The sequence below is a fragment of the Perna viridis genome, chromosome 10 (assembly GCF_037379345.1).
Source record: "Perna viridis isolate PV_CMFRI_1.1 ecotype Kerala chromosome 10, ASM3737934v1, whole genome shotgun sequence".
Lineage (NCBI taxonomy): Eukaryota > Metazoa > Mollusca > Bivalvia > Mytilida > Mytilidae > Perna > Perna viridis.
The window spans coordinates 29,392,669-29,420,107 of NC_142454.1; the positions used below are offsets into that span (position 1 = coordinate 29,392,669).

The following is a 27,439-nucleotide window of genomic DNA, read 5'->3' on the forward strand; positions in this document are numbered from 1 at the left end:
TAAAATGTCTTATGAAGTCCCAGTTTCTATACTTCCGAGAAGTAATAAAGTAAATCAAATTTTTGAAACTTTAAAACACCGTTTCTATGTTTTTCAATTATTTCAATTTTGACTAAATATGTACTGGGTTGAAACAAGCCATTTTTATCACTTTGTGTTCAATGTGCCATACTAGTCATTTGTTATATGAAAGAAAAATACACATCACTGCATGTTAGTCAAATTTTGTGTTTTTATATTATGTTAAAAACATTGTTATATGTTATTCAATCGACTTAGTGTCGTCTTTTTGCTCCCTTTTAATCAATTTGTAACATTTCAAACCGGGAGAGTTATCAGACAGGCCCGCAGAAATTGGTCAGGGAAGTGAATTCAAAGTTAGCATAACCTTTGAATTGGGCAATTCAAAACCGAAGAAAAAAAGAGAATTATTTACATTATGCAGATCTGATACGCTAAATTATTATAATTTAAAAAAAGGACAACCGTTTACCTATCCTATATCCAAATGTAAGAAAAATGTATAAGTGCGATGCACGGTTGTAGTCTGTGCCTAACTCATAGTATTGTGTGTGTGATTTTATGTCTACATTTTCCATGCCATTTTTTAATTATGATTCACGATGGAATTATTGTATAGTGTAAATATATTCTACATTGTAGCTGAAGGTCGTATGATGATTTTTTTAGTTATTTTTTGTCATTTGTAAAAGTGAGTATATATTTTTAATGTTGATGTTTGATTTAAAACAAATTGTGAGTTTGTTGATTGTTTATAATAATGGGGTGATGAAATGTAAATTCGGTTCGATGTAACGTTTGTTTGTCCTTCAACTATTGGCTGGCCATAGGCTTTCATATAATTGCCTAAAAAACATCAATGCAAAGATTTGATAAGCCAGTATTACCTAAGCAAATATGATGATGCAGTCTCCTGGTTTTTCTGATTTTTAAGACATTGAAATACAATTCTAAGTGAAGGATTAATGCTCAAATCAATACAGAAGTTTTGAAAGAATAATCAATATCTGTAAATGTATACATTTAAATCGACAATATGATTATTAGTAACTTATTTTAAATTGGGAAAGGTAGTAAAATTAATTGAGTTAACACATTGGATTTTTAAAATATCGTTATAATTTTCTCGTCAAAGACATGAAAGAATTTTGTATCACTTTTTAAAACAAACCTACTTTTAGAGTTTAAATGATTGTCGGAAATGTAATACAACCATAGATTATTATTATCATAGATAGAAATCATTTTACGAATTTACGAGAGGAAACTATCGCAATACTGTCCTCCCTTGTGTGTGAAAGGTCTTAATAAAATGTCATTAAATTGGATGAATTTTTCGGGTGTTTTTATCTTTGCAACGATGTAAGCTATCTTCGGTACTAAGTACAAATTCAAACTCATTAAAAAATCCTAAACTTTTAACAACGTTTCTTGAGCGTTACCAAATACATAAAATTAAGTACAAACAATAACATCGGTGGAGTAAACGATTCTGGATTCTCAAAAAGAAAAGAAAATACTAGTACCAGGTTTATCATAAGTATATATCGGTTTGAAGTTTCTGTGTTGGAATCGTTATTCTGGACTAAGAATAACCTGCATTTAATAGAGGACCAGAGTGTTTTATGTTACATGTACAAAGTACATGGCTTTTGTAATGACTTGTATTCAGCGTGACAATGGATTGGATAGTTAAATAATAATAAAAACAATTATAATGATCTTTTCTAATTCATCACCATTTTATCGAAATGTTTAAGTATCTGACCAATAATAAAATCAACACTGAGGTTTTAAAAAGATATTTGTAGTTATATCTATTTAAATCGACAATATAAATATTAAGGAACTCTTTTTGAGTTGAACAGGCTACGAAAATCAACATTCCTACAAAAGAGTTTTTTTTTTTAAAGTAATCATATTATTTTCGTTTTTCTCGTTCGTCATGTCATTAGTAGTTTGACCTGTTTATATCTTACAGTTTCAAATCCCATAACTAATCATCAAATTTTGTCAGAAACATCACATAAATTTTAGTCCATATTCATTTCAATGTATACTTAAATATGCATATATCCGATTTTGAAAATAAGCACAAAGAAAATAATAATAGATAATTAATTGAATGATTTAGATGGTTAAGAGAAGTCTATAGTGTAAACGTTCTATTTGAAGAGGAAAAACTATTGCGACGGAACCCTTTTAAAAACTATCCACGAACAAATGGAACTATCTAGAACAACAAAAAGATAAGAGGCAGGGGAAAATCTATAGCGGGGAAACCCTCTGAACAGGTAAACAAGGCTTTGAACACCAAATAGAACTATCTAGAACAAAAAACAAAACAAAACAAAAAAAAAAACAAACAAACAAACAAACAATAAAAAACAAGAAAAGGAAAAAACAAAAACAAAAACAAAAAAAAAAACAACAAAAAACAACAAAAAATGAATAAATAAACAAAAATAACGGACCGGAAAAAAATCATTGTAGCGGAACTCACTGGATCTTTAATAAAGGCTTTGCATGACCAAACGAATCTATCTAGAACAAATAATAAGAATGTTGCGGCGAAACTCTCTGAATAAGTAAGAAACACTTTGCACGAGTAATGAAACAATATAGAACTAAACAAAAAAAATAAATAGAAAATAATAGGCTGAGGAAAATCTATTGCGGCGGAACTCTCTGAATAATTACGTGAGGCTTTGCACAAGAAATTGAAACATTTGTGTATGTACATACATGTAAGAGGTTAGGTAACATACACTTTCTGTACACGTGATGTTTTGTGAAAAGAACATAGTTAACTTGATCAAATACTTGTACGTTTCTATAATTGTAATAGTTATTAATATATTCCTCCGCATCAAATAAAAGTCGTGAAAGTAGTTTTGATACGCTCAGTATCATCAAGACTGTATGTTAAAGATGAAAATCCCATATCAATAATAAAATAAGAACCACATAAGTCACCGTACATGAACATGTATATGTATTAAAAATGTGCAATTTCCGGTGATTGCTCTAGCACTTAAATGTATTTTCCTTAATCACAATATTACACCTCTGTTTTTTATGATTTGAGGCAAAAGTCACATTTCATACAAATTCAACAAAAATCCGTGTTTACTTTGTTTGCCTATTTTCCATCGTGATTGTTGCAGTGCTTTTTTGCAATAAAAACAAACACATTCAAACTGTACTTCATTTCATAGTTAGATTTAATGTAAGATTAATCGATAAATATAAGTTTTAAGCTATTTCATCCTAAAGAGTAGCAGGATTTCAAAACTTTTGGTGCTCGGAACTCGGAAATCTAAAGACAATGGGAACTTAATTCAAAAGCATTGCCTCCGGTTGTCGAACTAATTTTAAAAGTTTAACGACAGCATTGTTTTGCCTTGTCGCAGAAATTTGCGAAATTGACAGAAAGTTAATGTGAATGTGGACAAGTTTTTAGTAAAAATCGTCCCGCTCGCCAACGTTTGAGCCCCAGTCAGCGACTTCAATCCGTAGGAATCGAGTATCGATTGGCTGTCGATTGTTGCCCTATTGGAGTACTAAAATCCCTCCATTGTTGCTACTTGATACACTTCCGGTTGATGGAGGTGAAATGCGTTGCAAATTTAAATTTACAGATTTTATGTCAAAACGGTCCCTACCGCCAATTTTTGAGCGCCAGTGAGGAATTTCAGTCTAGGAATCGAGTATCGATTGACTGTCAATTGTTGTCCTATTCAAGTAGTACAATCCCTGTATAAGGACTACTTGGTACACTTCCGGTTAAGGGGGGGGGCAAAAGTCCTTGAAGATATAACGAAACAGGTTTTATGTAAAAGTGCCCTGACAGCCAACTTTGAGGCCGGTGAGGGATTTCAGTCTATGAATCAAGTATCGATTGGCTGTCGACTGTTGTCCTGTTTAAGTCCTACGATCCCTGTATAGCAACTGCTTGATACCCTCCCGGTTAGTGGGGGCGAAATGCGTTGCAAATATAAGTTTACAGGTTTTATGTTAAAACGGCTCCGACTGCCAGGTGAAATATTTCAATTTCTAGGAATCGAGCATCGATTTGATGTAAATTATTGTCATATTACAGTACTTCAACCCCTGTATAGTAACTGATTCCGGTTACGGGGGCCAAAAGACGTTGCAAATATACATATTGTATGTCAAAACGGTCCGACCGCCAACCCTTTTAATTATCAAGTCACGTTTTATATCAAATTGGACGTTAATGAAAATTAAACGAATATCAAATGAATGTTAGACGAATGTCGAATGAATGTCAAATGAAAGTCAAACGAATGTCAAATTAGTATCAAATGAATATGAAACAAATATCAAACGAATGTCGAATAAGTAATCAACTTCACATAGCTGAATTTTTTTCATATATAAATTATATTTACCTTTTACCATTCCACCAATTTAGAATTAAACTAGCTAACGTAAACGGAATACAACAGCTTGTAATCTAATTATCGAGTATATTCACATACCTTTAATAAATTTTATATCGGAATAGATAACCCGATGGTTCAACAAATATATCTACCTATCTTACAAACATGTAACTGCATGTATACACAGAACTTCAATAACTTTAACATTATAATTTAAAATAAAATTAAAAAGAACTTTAACTTGATTGATATAATATGTAAAGGTATAGTTGTGTCAAAATAAATGAATTACTTTTCGTGGTTTTGTCCCTGGATTGCGTTCTTTTGAATACCGCTATAACACTGGTTCCCTTGATTACTCTGGCGATCTTTAAAATCAATACTTAAAAAAACACATTCGGCTACTTACTAGGCAAATGTATTTAAACAATCTCACAATACTTTAACCCAATTTTTTATTTGTTGTTCAGTAAATGCAATTTAAAAGGCTGTCCAAGTAAAAATCAGGCAGATCCTATGATATGGGTGACACGGAGTAAATTTTATCCCACTGTGATATTTGTAACGTAATGTATATCATATGTATGTCAAATTGTATTAAGCGTGCTTTAAATCGACAATTGATGGCACAGAATACTGTTTTAAGTTTCCCTAACAATGCAACACAGTTTTGCTCAAATTATTGCTATCTCACTTTTTCAATTGATTTCGACACTTTCTTTGAAACTACATTCTCTCCAATCCTTGCAGTTAATAAAGAAAACAACAATTATGAAAAAGAATATATTCGTGATATGAAATATAAAGTAAAACATTTTTTTTTATATCAAAGAATGTTATGTATCCGCATACACGTACTTTCAAGACTAGCGAACTTATGTCAGTGCTGTTGGAGCGTCATTAATTTCGGTTTCGATCAGTGACAATAGTACATTTACTTGTAGGTATTTTTATTATATCACATGAGCCCAAATAATATACTGTCGAATAACGCAGCATTATTAAGGAGCCCTAATAACGCCGTGTAGCAATTTACAACAACACAAACCAATAAAGACTTCCATGCACATGTAGTTTAATGTGCTGTAGGTGTCACCCACAAACACACAAACATTTACACCCACACACACACACACAAACCCATGTATCTTTTTACGCATTTATTTGTTTTGTACATTCGAACAATTGTAAAGTTGCAAATATGTAAAAATATGTGAAAAAAATGGTGTATGTATATAAAATCAGTTCAGACTATGACGTTGTGTACGCTGAAATTGATTATTCGTATTTTTACAGGAAACCTGAACCAGGTGCATATGGATTTGACGTTAGCTCGACATTAGAAGCAGTACAGGTTGACCACATATTTCAAAAGATATATGTGGTTTTACCAGACGAACTGGGGTATGCACACATGTATGCAGTAATTTCCCTTTTAACATGTACAGTACCTGAACCGATCCGTGCAACAAAAATTGCGATCGGTCATCGATTACCGATCAGTTTTCGGTCAGTTATCGATCCATTAAACTGGTGATCGCATCACGTAAATTTTGATCGGTCAATGTATTTTACGGTTTTTTTTTTGCATTCTCTGTCAATTTTACAAATATTTGCATTATGTAATACACCATATTGAAACATTAAAACATATCTTACATCATTTAACATAACAAAACTGCGATCAGATCGGACATCGGTCATCGATCAGTTAGCGGTCAATCAGTCAACGGTCACCGATCCGTCAAATCGTTGCGCGGATGGTTTCAAGAACCGTGTACACTTGACAGTGTACACTTGACATGTATTTATCATTGAAATGTAATACAATGAATTATCTGAAATGCAAGCATCTAGAATTTCTTTAAAGGAATGCTATAGTAACAAGAAATGTGTAGAAAGAGAGGTAACTCTTGATCTTGTTTTTTTTTTGTTTTGTTTTGTTTTGTTTTTTTTTTCTTTTGTTGTTTGATAGCAAAATGAACTTGATGTTTTCACGGAAGTTTTATACAGGTATGACATGCAGTGGAATTACTATTAAATTACAATTATATGGTTCATAAATAATAACCTGAAATACAATAGAAATAGACCCATTTAATATGTTAGCAACTTTGCAGTAATTTCGAATCCTTACTTTTATACAGAACGAGTTTTTAATACAGATTAATACAGGACATATACACTGTACTGATATTTAAATACACGATAACTATTACATTTGAAATAGTTAAACTTCCGTATCATGTCAGAAAATAATGCAAACACCTGATGCTCTCTTTTTACGATACCTTCCCCAGTCTTATAAAACGTTATCCAATGAAAAATTATCTGACCAAATGCGTTATCCAATAAAAAAATAAGGATCATTGATTTTTACCCAATTTCTGTTCACTATCGCCGACTTCCGTATTCCGTGACAGGCCAGAAGCGATCAATTTTAGTTCTTTACACGAAGACGATAATAACGTTTGGGAGTGAATAATACGTAACTACTCAGAGGTAGTCTGAATGTCTCGTAAAGCTGTATAAATTGATGTGTAAACATTTCTGGGGAATTTAATGAATATTTTTAATAAATATATATAATCAACCACACACTTCAAATCGACATGTATTCAGAAAATCTAACAATAGACCTTAATGTAAAACCAAATCGTGAATTTACAAAAAACATGCAACAGATTTAATCAGTTTACCAATGTTATGAAAACATTAAATATGTCAAACTAAGGGGTCACAAATAATCGTTTCATTTCAAACTTCGATGTTTTCATAAGAAATGTAATGAATTTTGTTTGATTTTTTTTATTTGCACATCTTGACATCATCCTGCTACAAACTAGATGTGCAATCAAACATTTTTATGCTACATTATCATTTAATGGGGGAATATTTTAGTTGTCAAAACGTGTGTCCGACATTTTTTGCAAGATAAATGTAATGAAACGTATTTCTCAATTCAATTTGCAAATACATTTTTTCTCCATATTGTAATAATGTAACAATGAAAAGCATCATTAAACTGTAGAAATAAAATCCCAGCACACATTTTACTATATATTTTACAAAGTCAATTTTGATTTAAAAAAAAATTCTAGGACCGAATTTAATATAAACCAAGTAACATGTACGCGTTCAAAACGGATACATGTAACTCTAACAGTGATATTTCGGCAAAAATAAAATATACTCTTATAATTAGTAAACTGTAAGTGATCTTTTGGTTTTGATAACATTAATTATTCTGGATAATTTTTCATCATTTCATTATTAACTATAATGGCCATGAGGCGGTATTTAAGTTATAAAGTGAAATATTTTTAACACAGACCATACTAGACTAATCGCCCTGTGAAACAATTCATCGTTGTTTTGGTATAAGTACTAAAAGAAAAAAATCATTCCGGGATAAAAGTAAATAAGCATCTCGGACTGCACTAAACCCTCGGAGAATGAATCAAGTGAATCGGTAGAGTAAGTGTTCAGTCGATCTGCTCATAAAGGTCAAGTCCTTGGTAGACGACAGAGGTTCTTATAGTGCTGATGGATACACAGTTATGATCTGCGAATTCATGATGAGACCATAAATCGTTTAACCATATAATGTATAAGAATGCGCAAAGTTTGGTGCAATCATTATTGATTTTAGAATCTCGCCGCCGGTCCGGGATCAACCAATAATCACGCGATACTTGCATTGTGTATTGAGCTACATGAGAAATAATCATGCAAAATATTCCTAAAACTATAGATATATGTATGAAATGTGAACGAATTTAATTCCTAAAATGATTCTGAATGACGGAATTAAAAATAAGGAAACAAAGTAAAAATTGTGGTTAAAGAGGGACAATTCTATTATTTTTCATTGAACAAACAATATATCCTCATGTTGATAATATTAAACATACATCTTACGTTAACAAATGGTGACTGCAACTTAGTTGGTAGATGTTTACATGATTCTTAGATGAGCCTGTATTATGAGATCATATGAAAAGGTAAATATGTGAATATGGGAACATTTCCTGCAATTTATTTATGACAGATTAGATAAAAATTACAAATATCTATTCCTTTATTATACCAAATGCTATAAAGTATATAGGTCAATTGACCAGAAAGAAGTAATATAGCAGATATGAATTGTTTAACACATAAAGTTAAGTAAATCATGCACATATAAATCCAATATAATAAACTACCAAGTATTGCAGTTTAGTAGCAGTGGTACGCAAGTAACAAGTACAGTCCTTTTAAAGAAAAGCACAAAAAAATGTCTTAATTAAATAACTGCCTTATGTTTTGTCTTAAGTTGTCCATACATGGAATTGGAAGAATACGAATAATCAATTTAAGAAAAAGAAAAGAACAAAAACATATTCAGTATGATGGGCGTTATTGATTGCTAAATGTTAGCGATGATCAGCTTACAGATGCATGATGAGCGCCTAAAGAAATGCATAGGTTAAGGTATCTCGTTGAGCCATTCAGGTTCCAGAAATGTGAAAGATAGGTCTCAATTTTGGTGTCTGTTATTCCGATTAGATATCAAATTTTACTTTAGGAATCTAATCTGATATGAGATAATGGTCCATTACGACAAATCACTGTCAAATACGGATCAAACTATGTTATAGATAAATGTGAACAAAATGTTAATATAGCTTTGACCGAAAAGATTTTTCTTAGTTTTTAATTTCCTACACTTGTAGTTTAAATGATGCTTATGATTAAATATGTCGAAAATATCGACATTTGTAGTATATGTATCATGGCTATATTTGTATTTTGACAGGATCGTGTTTCCAACTTTTTTTTCTATAGAAGTCTGCTGGAGCACATGCCCTTCAGTCAACAACAATTTTTTTCGACCAGAAACTCCATCATTATAAAAACATCTGACTCTCCTCTCCAAAGTTTTTGTATGGAATATAAGGAAATACAATTTTTTATGTGGAGGTGTAGTACACACGGTGAAAGTCAAAAGACTTATATACTTTTACGAAAGTTGAGGCTTTTTGACATTCCTGTTGGTCTTTTGAATATTTGAGGATCCAAATTTATTCAAATCCGCTTATATCACTCTATAACTTTTTATATCGTAAACAAAATAGTTTTGAAAGGAGTTTATTGTTGCAGTATGCATACACAACAATAGATCCCCGTTAGTAAAGACGCATGGGAAGTATTTGTATCAAATGATTAAAAGGAAGATCTTATCATCTTTTCGTACATTAATATTATAAGACGTTAGCCCAGAATTAACATCATAAACTGTTAGCTAAAGAACTAAGTAAATTTTGAATTGGCAAATTTCCTAATTAGCGAGTCATTGTAATAATTTATAAACAAACAAGACGTTGTCAGAGACTATGTCTACTGGCATGACTCCAAATTTGCGATCTTACAAATGTCTTTTTCCGTGGTATTCGTTATAGATATGGCATGCACCGGTATAGAACTGTTTGGAAGATAACACCATTCAGAATGTTCACATATCTCGAAAAACAGAGATGGGAAATAATACACCTGATTTGCATAAATCAGGTTGGTCATTCCAGAATTATGGTATAAATGTTAAATGTAATATTTCCGTATATTTTGTAGATACACCTGTGACTAATTTTAAAGGGCAACATCGTAGGCATATATTTCCGTTGTCCTACGCGGTACATAATTTCAATGTCCCGTTGCTTTCATATAAATTTGTCCATGCCCAAACATCGATCAAAATGTTACGCGAATCGATATACGGTTCATTACTTTAATAAAACAAGTACATTATAAACGATTTACATGTAGCTAATTATATTCCCTTAGTCAAAATGAAGGGTATAGTTTCTTTAAGCAATAAGACGAGACAATACCTTCCATTTATTGATCGTAAAATGCTCTTTAATGAAACAATAATCAGGAAGAAAATATAGATAAACAAGTCCAACACGTACTCAGAAATGGCCTCAATACTAAGTAGTTAAGCTATAAAGGTCATTGAAGAAACGTATGGAAAGCATTGCTACAATCGTCTCGGGGTAACTAACTGCGCTATCACCCTCTTAGATATGTGTTATTTATACCATTTTAAGCAGTGTCATATTATTTTTATATTATATTTTTTATTATATTTCATATTATATTTAGCTTAATAAAGTAACAGTGATTATGCAAAAATATATAATGAATTTCTTTTTGCACATGTTTCCTTTTATATTTAAAATGATGTCCCCTGAACGTAAACTACAGTACCATGGAAACACACTGAAAACGGTAAAATATACATAACAAAGACAAACATCTAAAGTTCGCCGCAAGAATATTACTTTTCTGTTTTTAATGTTAATTTTTGATTAAACATGAATTACATTTGATAGAAGGGCAGAATAATTACTTTATATGTAACAAAATGCATGACACCTGTGTTTAGACAGAACAAGTTATCGTTTCATATCAACACTTCTATGGACTATTACCTTTAACAATGTTCTTGATAAAAGATTGCAATACTTTTCCAAGTGAATGATTAATCAATACAGAAGTGTTGAAAGAATTATTAACATCTGTAATTGTAAACATTTAATTCGACAATATAATTATTAGTAACTCATTTGGAATTTGGAAATGTAGTAAAATCAATTGAGTGAGTTCATGAATTTTTATGATATCGTTATATTTTTCTCGTTCAGTAATTTGATACGTTACAGTTTACATTTACTACTTCTGACTATTGTAAGTAAGTTGCCTGTTTCCTAATCATACCCCCTGGCTTAACGTAGCATGGTAAAAAGAGACACTATATCATTTACTTATCGTTGGGTAGAAATACGCAAAAAAGCATGACGTCCCAATATTATATGCCTCGACAATTAATGACAAATAAATTCCATTTACTACTGGGGGATAATTCATTGTCAAATTGAGAGGTTAAACGTACATATGTTTTAGTCGACTATATTAAAATAGGATCAAACTACCGGACCGATCAAACGATATTACAAAAGGTGGAATGCAAATGTTTAACTTATGCGAAATGTATGCCCATCTCATTTTAGCTCGACTTTAAACTTTTAATAAATAGTTATGAGTACTCATTATTGGTTGTGAACAAAATTAAACGAGACGACAAACCAACCAATTGTAATCATAAAAGCTAAATTCTAATAATAACGGAGGCAAACATTCCGTCGCTTTCCAGAAAATTGTGGTATGGAGTATGATGGTACGTCATAAGTCATACAATAAAGGCACAACTCATGCCAAAAACTGCTTTTAAACTGTAAACTGCTTTTAAGTACAGTACGGATTGATCACAATAACGTATAATATGTAATACATATGAATTCAGTCCCTTTTTGTTATAATATCGTTTTAAATCGAATCGGTTATGTTTCTACTTCAGTACAGTTTATGTTAATTATATGACAATGACTTACCTATATAAAAGACATGAACCAATTTTGCATCACTTGTCTAAACAAACCTACTTTTAGAGTTGAAATGGTTGTCGAAAATAAAATACAACCATGGATAATTACCATCATAGGTAAACTATGATGAATTTGGAAAGACCTTATATTACCATGGATGAATATGGTTAAACAGTCTGCATTTATCAGATTGTCTTTTTTTTTGTATAAGATAGGACAATTCAGTGATACGTAATTGTGATTTAGATCGAAAACCTGTAACAACTTATCAAAAAGTAACCGTGAAAATCATTTCACGAAATGACGAGAAAATGAATAAAATCGCTATACCTTCCTCCCTTGTGTGTTAAAGGTCTTAATAAAATTTCATAAAACTGGATTAATATTTCGGGTGTCGAACTTTACAACGATGGATAAATCCAAACACTTTAAAAAAAATCCTAACTTTTTAATAACGTTTTCTGAACGTCACCAATTACATAAAGGTAAATGCAAAAATGACAACGGTGGAACAAACGATTCCGGATTCTCAAAAAGAGAAGATAATACTCGTCCCAGGTTTACCCTCAGGATAAAGCAGTTGGCGGTTTTTTTTTCCTTTGGAATCGATATACTTGACTAAGTATTACTTGCGTTTAATAGAGGACCAGGGTTATTATGTTACGTGTAAGAAAGTGCTTGGCTTTTGTTATTACTGGTATTCAAGCTGAAAAATGGATCGTTCACCATTGTGATAGATTTTTTCGTAAAAAAGCCCGAAACGTTTAAGTATCTGAGCAAAAATTAAATTAATACTGATGTTTTTAAAAGGATGCTTGTAATTATACATGTATCCATTTATATCGAAAATATGAATATTACGAACTTATCTTGAGTTTGAAGAAGATACAAAAATCAACCATCCCGCAAAATATTTTTTTATAAAGTAATCATATTATTTTTGTTTCTCTTTTTCATGTCATTAGTAGTTTAACTTTTGTCAATATGTCCCCGGCGATCTGTTTAGATCTTATAATTATAAAACCTATAACTACTACCCCCCCCGTACTGCTGAATATGACAAATTGTCATTGTTATGATTGTTTTATTTTGCTATGTATGAATATTGGGGTTGATTAGATGACCTTTTACATACTAAAATATAATTGTTTTATTTATTTCTATGTATGTTCGACTAGTGGGGTTAATTAGATGACCCTTTACATACTAAAATATAATTGTTTTATTTATTTCTATGTATGTATGACTGTTTGCCTTTACATAATTGAATACAATGTATTTTGCTATACATAAAAAGGTTGATTTTAATGTAGGAAAATTAAATTATGTGTTTGCATCGTTTAAAAAAATGGTTTAGTGATTGCCTTTAGGCCTTCACTTTCGGTTTTCTTTCGGGTAATTTCAACGAATATCATCAGAAACACCACACTAATATATGTCCATATTCATAAAAATATGTGCTTGTCAAACATATGCATAACTTAGGAGTATATATGTCAAAATGATTAAGTTAATTAACTGCATGTAACTGTCAATATACGACGTAACTAGTTAATACAAAAGCGTTATTTATTTAAAAGTAACCTGATGTCATAACATTTTGCTTGTTGAAATTCTCTTAGGAACACCCTTTCCTTTTAGTTTTCATACAAAAAATGTGACATTTGACATATACTTTGAACACAAACTTAGTTAATATTGAGTACGGCTAGTATGGTGGATGTTCTGTTTGCATATATTCATTCCCTTTCTTTCTTTCGAACAGTATCAACATTAAATTAATTACTATAAATTTTCATGAATTTGTAGTATGCGGCTAGGTAATGCTGTTTAGTATTACGTGTCCTCTTCTATATATGTTGCATGTGATCACCTTTTGTTTACTCAGATTATACATAAATAGTCGATTTTGAAAAAAAGCATGAACAAAATGGATAGTCAAGGTCAATACTTAAATACATCCTCGAGGAAATTCAAAATGGCTATAGTGTTGACTTTTTTATCTTGCATTTTAAAAAAATCTACGGCAGTTTTTGTTTCAGAATATCGGCAGTCAATACCGAAGCATGGACAGTATCTTTTATATATCATCTAAAAACGATTTACGAAACACATAAAATAAATTCAAATTCGAACTAAAGTTTAGGGAAGCATGACGACACGCAAATAACTACATTAATACAATAATTACTCATGAGTGTTCTATCGCTGTTTTGTGTCGCAAATGACACAGAGACTTTCTAATTAGAAGTAAAAAAATAGGCCTGCAGCAGCGCTAAACTTGTTGTAAAAGGCGACTAAATAGTGCTCAGACACCTAACGGGGGCTGGGCGCTCTGCCCAGAGAGCAACTTGGATGTGTGCCCCAGGTGGTGGAATGGGATACCTCTGGCGTGTTACATGCTGGGGTTGTCAGGCTATAATACGGAAAACCTGACCTGAAACCATAGTGGTGCACCGTGTTGGAAAAAAAATGTCACGTTCTTCGCACGTTAAAGAACCCTGCTGTGGTATTCAATAGGAGTAGGAACCTTTGCGCTCCGCCACAGGAGGCTAAATTGCCCGACCTTACCCATCCCCCCTTTATATAGTGGCAATTAAAATTTGTCGACCTTATTATCCTTGTGTCTCATCCTTTTTGTTCATTTCATCATCATTTCATCATCATTTCATGTTCATTTTATCATCCTTTTCATGTTAATCGTCTGAATGTAGCTGAAATATTGCTACTCGGAAGTTAAACCCCAACAAACAAACAAACAAACAAACAAACATGTTCATCGTCTGAATATAGCTGAAATATTATATATATATATAATTTTCTTACAATCACCCTTAATAATTAGCCTACCTGTAGCACTGCTAGTGTCATCATCAACTTCATTGGATAGCTGAGCTTCTCCTTTCTCTCAGTATTTGAATCTACATTTTAAGATGATGTATGCCTCCTCATTCTGATAGTCCGAGAAAAAAATATTAAAAATCAATTTAACAACCACATATTGTCACATGATATAAGTCAATAAATAAAGGGTAAGATGAAAGCAAATATATCCATTAAACTGATTGTCTGATCACTGGTATAACAAGCATATACCACGGTCTATCGAACATGTAACACATTACACAGTTGTCTAAGAAACAAGCGAAAACGAACTGCATTTCCAACTTGTTAACGTTAGAATGAAAAATATTTCTGCATATCTAATTCAATTGCATCTCAAAGGCAGTATCACAACATTGTGATTGAATTTCAAACAAGACAGATGATATTATACATTAATAACACCTTTACTGGTTAAGATAACTCTACAATATAAATGTGTTATTTAAAGAAGAAAATATGGTGCGGCGGAACTTTTTGAATAAGTAAGTAAGACTTTGAACAAAAGGGAAAAACTAATGCGACGAAACCTTTAAATATTAAAGAAAGGCTTTGCAGGAATAAATAGAAATATCTAGAACAACAATAAGAGGCTTGTAAAAATAACTTTTGTGGCGGAACCCTCTAAATAAGTACAACAAATGGAACAATCTAAAAACAAATAGAACAAAAAAGAAAAAAAAACAAAAACAAAAACAAAATCAAAAACAAAAGCAGAATACAAAAAAGGGGTGACAGGAGATATCTTTTGCGGCGTCACTCTCTGAATAAACAAGAAAGGCTAAGACCTAATAAAGGGAACTATCAAGAAAAAAAGTGGCTGGGAAAAAACATTTCGGGGCTGAACCCTCTGAAGAGTTAAAAAGGTTTTTCACGAAGGGGAAAAAACTATCGCAACGAAACCCTTGAATAATTAAGAAAGGCTTTGCACAAGATATGGAACTACATTTGTATATATCCATACTTATAAGAGGTTGGGTTTCAACAATGGAGTAACTGATAGGATCATTTATGCCTTAATGTAAGATTGGTTCGTTTAGTTCAAAATTAATTGATTAAATGCTTTATGCGCCCTCCTCCAACAAGTTCAGTGAAATCGATTACGTACTCACTTGTTTCGGTTCCTCTAACATCAGAATTGTTAGGCCGTGTTCTTCGTTCTTCTACGCTTACTCGATTTATTTGTCCTTAAGCTCAAGGCGTTCCTCCTCCTTAATATTTTTCCCTGAAAAAGAGAATTTTGTCCTGTGGATAATTTCTAACTTCCATGCGTTGCTCTAACTAACACTGATTAGTCAGGTTTTTCAATTTAATGGAACAAAAACTGGTAATTATAATGTGAAAATGCCGACTTGAATTCCTTAATCCAATTACGAAGACACATTATGATAAACTGGCAGCGTCAAGTGAGATAGGTAGAATTAGGTATGTTGGTGTAGCCTAAAAACGTCAATCAAAGTTTTTAAAACTTAATGAACAGCGAGCACGTACACCAGCAGCCGCTATAAATCCAATTATTTGATAGGCAATAATTGCTATTATTACAAATATACCTGGACAATACTTTATCCATTTTGTTCATATTGTCTTTTTAATGATGACAAACTTTTTTTTTATTTCGCCCAGAAACTTGAAACGACATAATAAAACAATTCTAATACCGGTAAAAAAAAACTGAGATGTTATAATAATACATGTATCTGTTTCAAAATATAATTCAATATTCACGAACTATTACAAAAATGAGAAAAATCAATTACTATTGAATAATTTTTGAATTATCCTCTTCCAAAACAATATTTCTAATGAGCGTTGTTTTTTTTTTGTCAAGGTATTAAACGATAGTACAAAGTGTACTCATTTGCACACTCGCCATCACTAAGCGTCAGTCGTCATCATCAGTTAAAACATCTGGAAATACTTCATAGATACTGATATAAGGTGGCATGCATGTTTTAGGGTACACTGAACAAAACATTTCGTATTTGTTTTATATCCAAACAAAAAAAAAACAACAAAAAAAAAAACAACAAAAAAAAACAAAAAACATGGGACCTGTATAGCAAAAGTAAATGTTCAGTAGTCTTTTGCAAATATCACAAAAACCATTACATTAGCACATATGTAGAATAATTCTGAATTTTTAGAGAAGAATTCAGCATGGTAGGGTTTTTAGATATGACACTTGGAATGGATGTTTTGGCCGACTTTGAAACTCCTCTACAGAGATTAATGAACTTATGTTAGGTTGTCTTACTCAAACTTGCACCAAGGCATTGTCGAAGCGATTGTAAAACATCATTTTCAGAAGGACTCATTGTCCGATAATCGAGTTTAGGACCTTAAACTAATTTTGTCACCTTGTAGGTCCTACACATAAAATAAAGAAATAAAGTCAAAGAAAGAAAGAGTTAGGGTTAGGGTTTAGAGCTAGAGTTAGGGTTAGAGTTAGAATTTGAGTTAGGGTTATATTTAAGGTTAGAATCAGGGTTACGGTTAGAGTGAGAAACATAGAACATAATTGATTGATTGATTGTTTGGATTTAAGGTCCGAACAGCAATATTTCAGCTTTATTCAGACGATGAAAATGAAATGGATGATGAAATGAACATGAAATGAAAAGATGATAATAGGGTTGACAAATTTTGATTGCCACTAGAAAAAGGGGTGATGGGTAAGGTCGGGCAATTTAGCTCCTGTGGCGGAGCACAAAGTTTCCTACTCCTATCGAATACCACAGCAGGGTTCTTTAACGTGCAAGGAAGGCGGCATCTTTTACAACACGGTGCATCACTATGGTTTGCGGTCAGGTTTTCCGTATAATAGCCTGACAACCCCAGCACGTAACACGCCAGGGGTAACCCATTCCACCACTAGGGGCACACATCCAAGTTGCTTTGTGGGGAGAGCACCTAGCACCCGGTTAGGTTTCTGAGCACCATTTAGTCGCCTTTTACGGTTAGTGCTGCTGCAGGCCTATTCTTTTAATTCCCGAACCTACACGGAGCCATAGAAAATGAATCCTATCAATACGTATCAGACTTACAGAACATTATCTATTTGGGATAAGAATTAGTGTTCAGACAACAATAGCAAAACTACCAGAACAAAGACTAAGATTAGGGTTAGGGTTAGGGTGAGAATAATAATAAAAATAAATTTAACTCTAACCCTAACCCCAACTATAACCCTTACTACATGTATAACTCTAACTCTTTCTTTCTATGACTTTTTTTCGATATTTTATCGATGCGAAATAAGTAGTTTTTATTTATCACATGTTTATTAAAAGTAATATCAATAACACAATGTACTAGATGTAACAGCAAACAATAAAGAGTAAAAAGAAATAAAGTCAAAGAAAGAAAATGTTAGGGTTAGGGTTAGAGCTAGAGTTAAGGTTAAGGCTAGGGTATGGTTAGGGTTAGGGTTAGTGTTAGGGTTAGAGCTAGGATTAGGGTTAGGTCTAGAGTTAGGGTTAGGGTTAGAGTTGGGGTTAGAATCGAGGTTAGGGTTAGAGTGAGAAAAAATGGAAAATGAATCAGAACAATTCATTTTCTATTTTTTCTCACTCTAACCCTCACACCGGTTCCAATCCTTAGTATAATTCCAATCCTAACTCTAACTCTAACCCTTACTAAAACCCTAACCCTAATCCTAGCTTTATTCCTAACCCTAACTGTAACCCTAACCCTAATCAAAGCCTTTACCTTAACTTTAGCCCCAACACTAGCTTTTACCCCTAACAGTTACCCTAAACCCTCACCCTAACCCTATTACTAACCCTAACCCTAGCCTTAACTTTATCCCTAACCCTAACTCTAGCCCTAACCCTATCTCTAACCCTATCCTTAGCTCTAAGATGAACCATAACCCTATATCTTACTTTTTATGTGTCTACTCTTTTTACTCTTTATTGTTTTTTTTTTTGTTACATCTGGGACATTGCGTTAGTCATCTTTTTTTACAACATTTGAAAAATAAAAAGTATTATTTATTACGCATCGATAAAATATCGAACAAAAAAAGTCTTTGAAAGAAAGGGGTAGGCTTAGGGCTAGGGTTAGGACTAGAGTTAGGGTTAGTGTTAGGATCAGAATAAAAGAAAATAAATCTCAATCTAACCCTTACCCCGACTCGTAATCTAACTAACGCTAACCATAGCCTTAACCCTAACACTAGCCCTAACCCTACTCATAACACTAACCCTAACTCTCACCTTCACTATAACCCCAATTATATCTTTCTATGACTTTTTACTCTTTATTGTTATTTGTTTCATATGGTGCATTGCGTTATTTTTCTTTCTTCTCATAAACATTTGATCAATAAAAACGTATTTATTAGGAATCGATAAAACATCAAAGAAAATGAATCAGATCAATACGGATCAGACTTAGAGACTTGGAATAAGGATAATTGTTTAGACAATAGAAAAACTACCAAAACAAAGATTAGATCTAGGGTTAAGGGTAGGACGAGAATAATAGAAAATAAGTCTGAACAAAAATACGGAAAAGTCTTCCAAGTAACTACAGACGTGTGATTAGGGTTTGTGATGGGATAATTGAAACAAAACAAAGGCTGAAAATATTAAGGTAAGGGCTAGGGTCAAGGTTATGATTAGTGTTTAAACAATAGAAAAAAAAAAACAACCACAGCTAAGATTTGGTTAGGAGTTAGGGTTAGAACCAGGGTTAGGGTGATAATGATAGAAAATAAATCGGAATAATACGGAAAAGACTTACCGTGTACTGAACATTAGATACCTGTGATTATGGTTAGTAATTAGATAAGAGAAAAATAAATATAGTAAAGATTAGGGTTAAGGAAAGAATAAGGGTTAGGGTTAGTGTTAAAACAGAAGACTACCAGAACAAGGTTTAAGGTTAGGGTAAAAGTCAAGGTTAGTGTTAGTGAAAACAACAGAAAAAAAAACACACACACAAACGGAAAAAAGAGAAAAGTTCGGGTAAGAGTCGGGGATAGGGTTAGGGTAAGCCTTGGGGTAACAGTTAACACAATAAAAAAAAACATTTCGCACAATAATACGGAATAGACCTAAAGAACACATTATACATACTCTCATTTTGGTTAGGGTTGAGGAGGTGTAATGGTTTACATAGAACATACAAGTCTAAAGAGAGTTATAAAACATGTGTATGAACAAAAGTAAGGACTAGACCTAAAAAAAACAAAAACAAAACAAAGTCAAAATGTGAGGATTAGATAATATGTTGGGATAGGGTCACGGTAAAGGTTGAGTAAACACAGAAAAGACCGGCGGAATGAGGATAAACGCTAAGGTAATTGTTATAGTGATGGTTATAGGTCACGGGTTAGGGTAACATTAAGTGTTCGATTTGGGGTTAAGTCTTCGTCTTGGATACGGTTGGATCTATGGTTAGGTCTTCACTTGATTACAGTTAAATCTATAGTTTGGTCTACGGTTATAAATGAGTGAATAGTTATATAACAAAAAAAAAACGTTATCTTTAAACGATTGGGCGACAATATAAGTACTCAACACCTTGGGAATTAGTATTGGCTAACCTCATAATATACCAAAAGCTGCCCCAAAAACTGCACTGCTGAAGGTATGAGCCTGTTTTTTACTGAATTAAGCGGAGCTCCTGCAGGAACTACTTACAGTATAACCCTTCCTGCTACTAATATAAAGAGTAGCTACCACAGAGAGTAATGACAGCATAAGCCTTCCTTCTTATTTATCCAGATAATCTACCACGGGTACTACCGATTGTATAAGGCCTGCAGTCTGTAAATCCATATCAGCTTTCACAAGGACCGCTGAAAGCGTAGACCTTTCTCAAACGAAATAAAGAGCAGCTTCCACAAGAAATTATTAACCTGCCTACTATTAAACCAGGAGCAGCTGCCAGAGTGGACCAGTGAAAGCAGCGACATCCTATCTAATAAATCAATAGTACCTGCCATTAGGACTGCTGAAAATACTACAAAACCAGGAGCAGCTGCCAGAGTGGACCAGTGAAAGCAGCGGCATCCTATCTAATAAATCAATAGCACCTGCCATTAGGACTGCTGAAAATACTACAAAATCAGGAGCAGCTGCCAAAGTTACTGTTGAAAGCATGAATACACCTCTTTTTAAATCAAGAGCAAATAGCACTCACTTAATCCAGACCAGCTTCCACAATGACTGCTGATAGTTTGTGTCTGCTTCTTACGAAATCAACTTCAGCGTCCACAGTGACTGATGACATTATGCACTTGTCCAATACTTCATCAAAAGAAAGGGTCACCTTGATTGATGACAGTAAGGGTCTGAGTCCTACTACATCAAAAACAGCTGGCCTGGGGACTTCTGGCAATATTGTTCGGTGTCCTACAGTGTTACGAGCAGGATGGATACTTAAACTCTCCCCCTTTTCTCTCCATACTCCTTTCCCTTAAGAAAAGATTAATCACTGATTACCACCTAATTTATTAATGTATAGGAGTGTTCTATCCTATTTATAACGGAAAACAAGTCACTTTCTAATATTGTCATTTATCATTGATTCTTAATGGTATACATGCTAAGAAAAAAACCCGAGAAATTTGAAATGAGCCGTTTTTGTTTTTGTGCAACTTTTAAAAACAACTAAAGATTATTCCAAAACTATTTAAAAAATTGGTTGGAAACACAATTTTCCCTCAAAACCCTGACTTTGCAAGAATTATTGAACCTCCCCAACCTGCCTAATCATTCTCGTATAATAAAAAAAACCACTCAAAGTTGCTGCCTATTAACAGAACAAATTAAAATTTAAAAAAGGGATTTGAACAATAAGCTGACATATGTCATTTTAATAATTGTTTTTTTGGGGGGAAGATGTAAATTAGCCACGTGTACATTCAAGAAAGACCTTTATTTTACCCCGAATATGCAGGAATTATGGATGATGTTCTTTCCAGCATGCCAATTCATTTCATATACACTAAAAGACATCGAAATAATTCTCTTTTACTAGAACAAAGATATGAAGCAAGAGTGTTAATGTTTCCTTCTTTGACGAATATAACCTAGAAAAGTTTAAACAAGGAATAATCTTTAGTTTCAAGAGTTTACAAAATGTACAGTTTGAATTGTTTTCTCCTGGTTTTATTTATAAGTGCATAGACATTAAAGAATTTGCCATATACGTCAATTTGTTGGTTCTATTTTACTGTCTGGTTTGTTTAATCAATATATTATATAATATGCGAATAAATCATTATCACATATGCAGATGAAAATAGACTTGATGAAGCTGCTCCAGCACAAATATGGGAGAAGATTTAGAAAGCATCACATACACCTTTAGAAAGCAGCTTTCAGATTGTAGCAGTACTACATAAAGTATTCCTGTCTACTACTTCGCCATCAAGAAAAGTGCCTAATTGTTTGGTATATACTGTATTAATGTGTTGATAATCTTGAAGAACAGCAACTACCCAAAAACCAAACGCCTGAAACCTGCAGTAATTAGTTATTGGCAGCTGTTGGTCTTTGTAATAGCATGATCCTAAGGAGTTTGTCCCACAGTTGTTACTTTGACAAGTGAAGGTTGAAGAATTATTTTGAAACATCTTTCCTCTGAACATCGCGACCTCGCAAATATTCTAAAACCACAACCCCTTTACATGTGTATTTACACATAGAACAAAAAACAATTACCACTTATGGAGTGTATCTTGAGTAAAATTAATTGTCATGAATGTTCAAACATGACGGGGGAAGGACGAGAAGTTCCAAAATTCTTGTAAAGTCAGGTATTTAAGGGGGAAATGGTGTTTCAAAAAAAATCTTGAATGTACATATTTGGAAAATTACATCCGCCAATTTACTAAATTGACATATTTCAGTTTATTCATCAAACTCCTTTGTTCATATTTTGTTCTTTTAATAGGCGAAAACTTGAGTGTTTTTCTTGTTAAACATAAAATATATTGCAATGGGCGAAATTCCAGTACTCTTGTAAAGTCAGGATTTTCCAAGGAAATAGTATTTCCAACCGTTCCTTTAATTTTTCACATGATTAATTAAGAAATATTGGTAAATCTCCTTGAGGTATTCCCAGCAGTCATGCTACTAAATGTGCAATAACTGTCAATAAGCATTTGCTGCAGGCTGCAGGGATTTGGGTTTTAGGGTAGTAGTTGTTTTGAAGAATCATAATACATAAATATATTACATACCAAACTAATAAGCACCTGTACTTGGTGGTAAAGTTAGAAGCAGGGATATACTTTCTGTAGTATCACTACGATATCTTCACAGTACCTTAAGACTGTCGACAAAGGCGGCGATGTTTTCTTTAAAACTGAAAAAAATGAAGATGTCAAAAAAAACTTAATATTGTCGACAAAGGCAGCGGAGGTTTGTTTTTAAAACTGTACTAAGACATGACAAAAGTACAAAAGCATTTCCCCCTTCTTTCCACCTCCCGCAATATAGCTAAGTTTTAAAACAAATATTGTGACTTCTGCACAAGTCTACTTTAACTTTGCCGTTCTCTTTAGTTAAGATAAAGTGTGCCCATCGCAATAGAACCCCTAAAACACCATCCGTACTAATTTAGAATTTGCTATGTACCTTTAAAACAGCTGAATTTAATATACAAAATAATGGGATTAAAAGTATGACATGACTATATTTTTAAACATGGCATTGCTATATGTATTTCCAACAAATAACATGTATTTTTTTTATTTTGGGTGTATTTAATAAAAGGACGGCAATTATAAAGGCAAATGATTTGTCCGTTTCTGATCGATATACTATTAAGAAAAACGTGCTTCCTGTTTCATCCTGGATAACAGGAAGCATTTCATTGACTGCAAAATACTGTCTTAGTAAGTTGTCTCTCTACCAAATACAGATAAAAAAAAAACTTTACATACGTATATGTGCAAAAGGGTGCTTTTTATTGTGGCCAAATAAAGCGTTAATACTTTAGCCTTTGTGTGGTCCAATACAAAACTTTATGTCCTCATTGTAAGTAATAGCAATCCTATATTTCCGATGTGGGATTGAGAACCAAGGTACATCATAAGTCATACAATAAGGAAACAAACCGTGTCATGCTGGAAACTGTTTATGGATATGAAGTTTTTATGTAAAGACTCTTTGAGTCAATTGTAATGTAACAGAAAATTTTCTTTAACAAGTACGGATAATTTCGAACCTCTCGCTTTCATTCTTAGCAGGCATGATATTCAGAATCAATGGCAATGACGCCACGTTCAAATCTTTTCTTGAAAAAACATGAAAGATCGGTCCCAAAATTGTTGCTATATAACTACTGGGAATGACTGGATTTTAAATTGAAATTAACTATAGGGTTATAGTCTGCGATACAAACATATGCTGTACAAACGTGCAATAATTCCAATTGTTTAGCATGCTTTGAGTTTCCAGGCTTATTGACAGAACTTTGTAGAACTAAATGTTGACAATAACATTTTGCAGACCATTTACTTATATCACACATTAAACGAGACAATATCAGGTAGTGACTGCATCTCGTTATATAAAGGATAGAAAACCCTTATGTATATATAAAATAACGTGGTGTAGGCCCATACTGTCAGCAATCCTTGCGGCCTTTTTCTTTTGATGAAGTATGGGACAAGTGTATAATGTCATCAGTCACTGTGGACGCCAGAATTGCTTTTGTAAGTGGCAAACTCATGATGTCGGCAGTCACTGTGGAAGCTGATCTTGATTTAGTTGGAGGCTGGCCCACAACGTAAACAGTCCTAGTGTCACCTTTTGTTATTTTTTACGAATCTAGCAATCAATTTGTGTGGTATTTGCTCTTAATTCAGTAATAGGCATCTTCATGCTTTGAACAGTACGTTTAGCAGCTCCTCTTGATTTAGTAATAGGCAGGCACGTATTTTGTAGTATTTTCATCAGTCCTAATGGCAGGTGCTATTGATTTGTTAGAAAGGATACCTATACCTGTTCCGGTATTTTCTACTCCTAGTTTGGTAGAAGGCAGGTCAATACTTACTACAGTCCGTGTGGAAGTCGAAGTTCGTAAAACTATCAAACATAAACAAGTAAATCAGTCTTATTGATTGGAAGCAGTATGTGGTGTGTTTGTCCAAGGCTTCAACTGCTCAAGAAATGATAGTCCCGAAAAACCAGTTTGTATGCTAATGTTTGTTTGGAATTTAAAGTTATTTATAGACGTGGTATCGGATTAACAGGGAATAAGACATCGCATTGTTAATTTCACTTCACACAGTATCTAGGGATTTCATGTCTCAAAAGTTACATGCAGTAGAGTGAAGAATGTAGTGAAATTGAGCCCATATTTGTCGAACGAGTAAGGTGAGCCTGCGCAGAAGCATAATGGTATAGGTATGATTGTCAGAAAGAATCAATGGAATAAAACTTTGGAATGCATTTATGTTTTTATGAGTGTTTAGATACATATAACACAAGACCGAATTATATTAAAAACAATTCATTCATAGATCGTTTAAAATATCGTTTACAACTTGTTGTTAAAGAGTAATCACAATAGTTTATTCCAGGGAGAAAAGACCAGACAATGGAAACACACATACACCACAAATTCAGCAAGTAGAGGAGCACAATTTGTTCCCATTGGAATGCAGACCTCTTGTTGAAAACGCGGCAACCACACTGGACAAATATGTTGTCGATATAAAAAAAAAATTTCAGCATTTTGTAAACATCTTCTTCTGTATATATGGAAGATGATTTGGAATTATTTCTTACAACTGCGTGGTATCTTTGCCAAGAAATATATATTTGTATTTAGGTGTATCATCTTTTTTGGGAAAACAACGATGTATAATGTTTAAAGTCGGGATTTTTATTGAGTATGGGGAAAAAAAGTATACATTGTTGAAAAAAAAACTATAGGTTTTAATGTTATTATATTCTGATAGTAGTTTTGAACTGATTGCCTCCAAAAGATCTTTCCAATTTTTCATTTGCCTGAAGACATGGCAAACGCGGAATGTTCTGCGCGTGCCTATTTTTCCAATGGGTAATGGTTTCATTTTTTCAGTGATGGAGACACGAAAGATTCTCTCTAATAAATTGTACCATTCCGTTGCTATCTCCCATATTACAGTTAGTGTATATGTTTTATAAACAATATTGAATTATCTCTCTTGGTATCTACATTAATAATGCTTTATTTTATACGTGTATACGGTTTATAGAACGTTCAACTAACTCAATTCTTGAGTTAAAATTGTGAAAAAAATATTGATAGGTTTTAGTAAAGTTAGAGTTTAAATTAAAAGAATAAAATTATTCAATCCATATCATTGCGAGTAATCATCAGGTAGAGATTGATTTGCCAACTGTGAAAGCAGAATATTATTAATAAAATTGTTAATAACAAAATATGGAAAATGATCTACACAAGAAATGCAAACGCAACTTTCTAAATGTGTATACACAAGAAAATTCCGATTATGTTTATGCAAACCAACATGCATGTATTACACAGATGACTGGCACAAACTTCTCTAAGGGTATGACGAAATAACCACAAATTGTTTATTTCTTTTTTACATTACCTTAAAGAGTGGTTAAACATGTAGCACAGAGGAGGAATATCTAATAAAGCTGAGGCCTACAATTACAATTTATTTTTATATATTCTGCTATGAAAATTGAACCCACAAAAATATAAATCACTAGATTAGAAATATCCAATTAAATCAATGAATCGTAAGCATATGAATATTGCCATGACATAATCTAGTCAGATTTGAGAAATGGTGGTATATCTTAACAGGACTAATATTGCACTATTCATTATACATGTAGTATATTTAAAAGTAAAATCTTAAAAGTTATTTAAAATTCAACACCACAACTTCCCCCTATTTGTATCCAGAACCATCACCACATGATAGTAACAATGTATCGAACCCATCACTTTGTGATCGTACAAAAAACACTTTCTTTCGTCTCTTTGATATGAACTGAAAGGGGGGAGGTTTTAAGTGCCATGTCGATGATGTCATTCCAATGTTTGAGAAGTTGCCCCCTCCCAAAAAAATAAAAAAATAAAAAATAAATAAATAATTGAAACAGTGGAGATGGTGATATTGAATTAATTCATAATATGCTACTGGATATATTACTTCTTTAGTATAACTGATTCCAGAAATATGTTTTAGAGGACGGTTTAAACACGAGAACTTGTCTATGAAAGTATTCTGTACTAGAATAGGTAAAATAAATGGGTATTGCTCTGTTTTAGAATTCACCGTTCTGGATCTTGTTGTCAAAAGTCCTAATAATAATGTTATATACTTAAACTGATATAATTTGTATTACCTTCATTTCATTCATCATGTAAATCTTTGTACCAGGACATGAAAAGTCATCATTTATTCTTTGGCATTCTTAGTATACACTATGTGTATCAGTCATTATCATAACATCCATCTTAGATTACCTTAAACGTAGGATTGTACATGTATAAATACGATTTTGCTCATGCAGGTATATATAGCAAATTTTCAAATTTATATTAAATTGACTTTCTAATGATTTGTAGTGATTATGTATGTACGTCCTCAGTTTAAATGCCCATGTTTACTCATTGTGCATCTGTCAATGAATGGTGTACAATTTAAAAAAAAATGATAATCAAATTAGCTTAAGTATTCACATTGTTATTTTGTCACCT

At 32.7% G+C, this 27,439-nt stretch overlaps 1 long non-coding RNA gene across 6 annotated transcripts in view; it reads right to left on the reverse strand.

Moving 5' to 3' along the window:
- Positions 1-27,439, reverse strand: part of LOC148605288 (uncharacterized) — a 43,546-nt gene that overhangs the window by 10,674 nt on the left and 5,433 nt on the right. For 3 of the 6 annotated variants that reach the window (XR_015916065.1, XR_015916060.1, XR_015916064.1), the window contains exons 3-5: positions 27,085-27,205; positions 15,856-15,968; positions 14,711-14,813 (exon numbers count right to left, since the gene is read on the reverse strand). This is a non-coding gene — a long non-coding RNA (uncharacterized LOC148605288). Of the gene's footprint in view, positions 1-14,710; positions 14,814-15,855; positions 15,969-16,296; positions 16,373-20,896; positions 21,172-22,943; positions 23,069-27,084; positions 27,206-27,439 lie in introns of all 6 variants that reach the window. The other 3 variants (XR_015916061.1, XR_015916062.1, XR_015916063.1) reach the window with 3 other exon arrangements.